We start from the raw sequence: 6,000 nt of genomic DNA, 5'->3' as shown, positions 1-6,000 counted from the left end.
ATATGCATATGTAGGTTATATGCCTTATATAATGTATAAATATTTATATTTTAAAGCGCTGGTATGGTACTCAGAGGAATAGGGTTCTCTAGCACTCCCACAAATGTCCTGTTCAGCAAGGCTATAATAATGCTAGCATTTCAGGATGTCAGAGTAGCAGGTTGCATACCTACTTCAACCATGGTATTTCCTGGTTCTTGCAGTCTGTACGTGGTACTAATGCTTGACAATTTTGTGTGATTTGGAGGAAGGGTGAGAGGAGGGAGAGATATTGGGAGACAAAGTTTTGCCAATACATTGACAAATTCAGTAAATATGAAAAACCCAGAGTCCCACTGCAGGCCAGACTGGGAATAAAACACATGCATCTTAGTCATGTTGTCTCTTTTCTGTTTATGAGACAAATCTAAGTCTCACCTCTAGCTGCATACTCTGCCTACTTGGGAATATAAATTATTGTCACAGCTTATGTTGGCTTAATATGCATTGGTTGCTTATGATGAAAGGAGTCCTTTTAAAGAAGCCTAGGTAATTCTGTACTTCTGTTCTCCTACAATCTCTCTCCCAAGGTGATAATATCTGTAATAGAATAGTTGTCATTCTGAGCTTTTCATTACTTCCCTTGAGATAGCTGTTAATGCAAACAGCCAAAAACACGTAGCAAGAAACTACATTGCTGTTCTCCAAGAGATCCCAATTTACCAGCATGTGGTTCTCATTTGGAAAGATTGAGAAGGAGCAGTGTTCTCATAACAGCTCCAAACAAAAAACATTTACTTGAAACTAAAGAGTACAGTGAGAGGTGCTGTCCACAGGAATATTTTGTTTGTTTGTTTTGAAGCCAAACATGGTACAAAAAGATGCATTCATTTGCCAGCCTCATGACCTTACCATGACCTCTGTGAATTCAAGAAACACAACTGAGAATGGGAGCATTTGCATTAGTGCATCATGGGTATCAGGTTGAATCCATCTCCTGATTGAAAGTAAACGTATTTAAGGCTCTGAAATTTTAAAGCATTATTTAATATTTTCCAGGTTGCTGCCACATAGCAACATTAAAACTATACTAATCTTACTATCTTTCCTACAACCATGAAGTCACTTACAACTTCCCCTAGTGTGACATAACTACAAAATTAACTACAAAATAATAAAACACTTTACCATTTGAATATGATCGATCATTTCTATTTGACTTTACTAGTTATATGTGAAACATCAGCCATAATTCTGAAACCTGTGCAGCACTAGGAAGGAAGGAAAGAAGGAAGGAAGGAAGGAAGGAAGGAAGGAAGGAAGGAAGGAAGGAAGGAAGGAAGGAAGGAAGGAAGGAAGGAAGGAAGGAAGGAAGGAAGGAAGGAAAGCAACACCCTGTCTTGAATGATTTAACAAACTTTTCTTTTGAAAGAAAATTCAGTGAAATTTCCCCCAGTCGGCCCAAATGAGAATAAGAGAGTTTTAAAAAATCTTAATTTTCTCCTAAATGAGAAAATTGTTTCTTCTCTTACTTGTCTTCTTCCATTCTTCCAATTTTAATTTTGGTAATTTTCAGTTCTTGGATCATTCTAAAAAGGGAAGAATTTCAGCTTGCACAGAAATCAGAGGCTGAAGTGATCATGTTGTTATTTTGTTATTGTTGCTGATTCCTCACCTGATTAATCCAATTTTGCATTAGATTAGATTATTTCTTAGGACATAGCTTAAGATGGGGACAAAAAAGAGCTCCTAGAAGCCTTCCTGAAGATGACAAAGTGCAGATTCAAAGGTATCCCATGCCACTGAGATTATCTCATCAACCTCCCAGAGTCTAGCATGTAGACATTGGATTTAAAAAGATTTCAGGGGAGTTAGGCTCTGTGTTTGAATTAACTAAAACATACCTCTAAACACTACATAACAGCTGTGAAAGAAATAAATGACTATGAATATGAGCACATCCAGAATCTCACCCCTTGGATAGATTCAGTACAATATTTCTTGATCATCCAGGTCATTTCGCTCTTAAGGGTTGCTATAAACAGTGATTAACATGCTTATAAAACATGTTTTTATTACTGATTTTTCCCTCAGTGTCTCACTGAAATTTACGGTCATGATTTCATTATGTTTCTGACACTCCATGAGACAGTACACATGCAGTTATCCTCATGGCATACAGGAATGGCACCTTTGGACTTCTAGACAGGTACTCAGCAGAAGAATCAGGACAGAAGAAGGAAGAAGTATACATAGCTAATTAGAGTAATGATAAAAAATCAACCCTCTGCATAGGATCCACTGGGAGGTAGAATAGGATGGGGTGGGAGTGGCAGCAGGGATTTTTGCCAGATGTGAAAAGCAGAGAGAGGACAATACTGGCTCACTGCAGGATGCCTGTTTTCCTCCTACCAGTTTTGAATGACTGCCAGCAAAAGAGTATACTCAAGAATATCTCTCCCTCGAGTGCCTGTGTTCCTGACAAGTACTAAATACATGCAGAGGGGCTTGGCTATACCATCAAAATGTGAAGTAGAATTACTCAGAAAGCTTGAGCGTAATCTTTCTGCTAGCAAAGGGTTTTGTCCAACATTTATCATGAAAAATTGTCTAGTTATTTTGTTTTTAGGTTTCCAACAGAAAAACAAAATATCAAATCAAATCTCAAGGACTCCAAAAGTAAAGTGTTTTTTTTTTCTATTTCTTTTTTTATCATTTTCTTGCCCAGTAAATTAGGTATTTTTCTGTTATTTTTGCCCCACCTTTTATTTTATTTTATTCCCAAACGTGATTCTTCCTCTCTTTTGTTCTAATAGTGTTCTAATAGTTAAAACAGCAAAAAACAAAGTAATTCAACTGACAGTCAGAAAGACTTTTTACACTACCTCCACTCCCAAAAAACTTCAGATTAGAAAATAATGCTCCATTTTAGTATTTTTAATTTTTTAATCAGAGAAAAACATCTCCCTAAGGAGGCAATGTTCTGACTAGAACAAGAGGAGCCAGGTTGTCTGACACCTCCTAATATGTAAAGAGCCTGCACAGGCTATCGGTGCTGTTGAGCCATTGGGAGGGACTAAAAAAGTGACTGCAACCTTTTCCCTCTCTCACACTCCTGCCACCCATGGTGCAGCTAAGTTGGGCATCTTCAAAGAGAAAAGGTTCAGACAGAGGGACCATAAATCTATCTGAAACTGTTCTTGTGGCAGTAGATTGTTATCTTGCTGGCATGCCACTGGCTTTGGCTTTGTTTAACAGCTTGGCATTCTACAAAAAAAAAAAAAAAAAGGCCTTTAATTTAGATGCTAACTTTATGCCTTCAAGTTTGAATATTTTCATCCAAGACATTTAAAATGTAACAAGTTTTTTTTCACAGATCACATAATCAGATAGTAATAATAACAATACCACCTAATTGACTTTTCTTTTGGCTAGAACATATTTCTCTCATCTTAATGATTACTATAAAATATGTCAATTGTTACACAAGAAAGAACTTTATTATGACAATGGAGTTTTGTTCCTGCTTAGGTATGAAATTTGGTCTGACACAAGTTTGTGGAATAGAAGTCCAATGTTGTCCGAATCAAACAAAGCCTGCCATAACTTCATCTGAACAGTGTTTTCAAAATGGGTTTTATTCCTTTATTAACTGGGTTTTATTCCTTTGAGAGCAAACATGGAGCAATGGTTCCCTTGCACTCTGGATCTCTGTCTGGATCCCACTCCCAATAGATTTGATATCCGTGATTGCTATATCAAACCTGAGTCTTTCTGTAATTAAAAATATCAGGCTCTGTGCTATGTGCAAATAATAGTCCTTCAGTCCTGGGTCTCTGTTCCCCATATAAGTATATTGTGTCTTCATAACAACCTAACAATTCTTGGCAGATTGGTAATGGAAAAAAAAAAGGCAAAACAAAACAAAACAAAATGCTGTGCATGAATCCCTGTCTAAATGTGTCCTGGGAGAAAGTTCTGTTAGTTAAAAGAAAACACACAACAGGAAAAGATTGCTATCAGTATAATACCAACACAGCTGGCATCTCTTCTTCAAGAAAATGCTATGCTCTTTACATCACAAATGTAAACAAAGGTTAATACGAAAAGTTAATTTCTTGTATTTCCATTAAAAAAAAAAAATAATAATCTTAGAAAAATCCAAGCAAAGCAGGAACACATGAATCAGAGCAACTGTTCAACACAAGGTGTAGAAAGAAAGTATGGAGGTCTTGGAAAGAATCATTTTGTTCTTTGCTGTACTGTTTTGCTGTACTGTTTTCTCCATAGGCTGATTATTCTTTTAAAATAATTTTTGTGTGTTTACTGCTCCCTAAGCAAATCTATTTACAAGAATTAAGCAAACCTTGTACAAAATCTATTAATTAGAATTTGTCCAAGAATGAAGGTGATATTTTCTAGCTCCACTAAAATATTTAAATGTAATAAACATAGGCAGGTGGGGAGGAAGTTAAAGCGGACAAAAGAAAGCCAGGCTTCCATTTCATGGTGCCAGACTTTCAGGTAAATTCCATGTCTATTTATTCTTTGCCTCTGTACAGAACATAGGTATTCTTTTCACTGAATTCTGTTGAGGTGCTGCAGGGCTTAATTTGCTACAAAATGCATTCAGGTTTTCTGATGGTATTGCAGAGTGGCATGTATGAAACTTGCTTTAGAAATCCACATAAATACATACTCTCAGCTAACATGCACTCAACTGCATTAAGACTGAGCCAAAGTTGGGAGTGAGGTAGATCTACCTCTTGGCAGACTACAGGAAAGTTGCACCAGTCATGTCTGAATTTGGTCCACTGTGTGCATAGACCTTCAATACACTCGGCAAAGTGTATTACAGAATCTTAAGAACAGCACCTTGTGTATGGTGCACAAGGAACAGACCTACCCTTTCCATATTGGGAGATGCTGAGCCAGGCCATCAAATTGTATTTGGGGTTTGGCCATACCCATCTGACTCAGATAAACAGGGCTTGCTATGATTTACACATGGTTCTCCCTTTCTTCTTGGTCAAGTTTGTTGGTCTTCTCATACCCTTAAACATGGCAGCTTTGTGGAATAGGTTGTCCTAGTGTTCAGTGACAGAGTGAGGCTTGGAAAAGAAAAGAGAGACAAAAGATTTATTTATTTGTGGCGAGGAAACCCTCATTAGGCAATTCATGCAGTAAAGCTGGCTGTTTTTTTTTTTTTTTCCAAAGTGTTATAAAATACTTAACTTTGGAGCTGAAATTGACATGTGTTTGTCCAGGCAACAACTTGTGCCATAAGTCTCTTTGAAACTGCTTCTTCTGTCTAGCCTTCTTTCCTTCTCTAGCAAATTATGTTCTCAAATAGTCCTTAAAGAAGGGACAATCATAAAATGCAGAAACTGTCATTTAAGAGAAATGACTATTTCCTATAGAGAGGCTTTTCTCTCCACTGGAAATGAGATATTGCTAGAATGGATCCCAAGCATAGGATCTATTCTCACTGGTCATGGAGGGTTGATATTTCTCGTTACAAACTGAATTAGATACAGAGGTGTGATCAAGTACTCCAATTAAAAGTAAAGCAAACTTCGTTCAGTAGGAGGTAAATCACTGAAAGCCTTAGCTGAATAGCTCAGTTCTGCTGTCTTTAAGTGGGTAGAAGACCATGGATCATCTCAGGTGAAAATGTTCCTCTTGTCACCGGCACAATGTGTTTAGTTAAAACTATATTAACATTGGCTGAACATTTCCCAGAACTTAGCTCTTAGAATGTTTTAGAGTGAAGAGGGGGTGATCTCTAATATCTTGTCAACCTACTAGGAAAAGTAACTGGCAGCAGTGCTCTAGAAATGCTGTTATAGTTTATATGGTCATCGATTTTTCAGGTTTGTAGGAAAACAATCATTTCCACTAGCCTAAAAAGATGTGAGAAGAGACTCTTATCTCGAAGTGTTTACAGATTAACATACCAGAAATATACTTGGAAACTGCCTGAGAACAGCTGTAGCTGAAGCACAAAAATGCTACATACAG

This window comes from Anser anser (genome assembly GCF_964211835.1).
Source record: "Anser anser genome assembly, chromosome: 3".
Lineage (NCBI taxonomy): Eukaryota > Metazoa > Chordata > Aves > Anseriformes > Anatidae > Anser > Anser anser.
Note: the sequence above shows the minus strand (reverse complement) of the source record.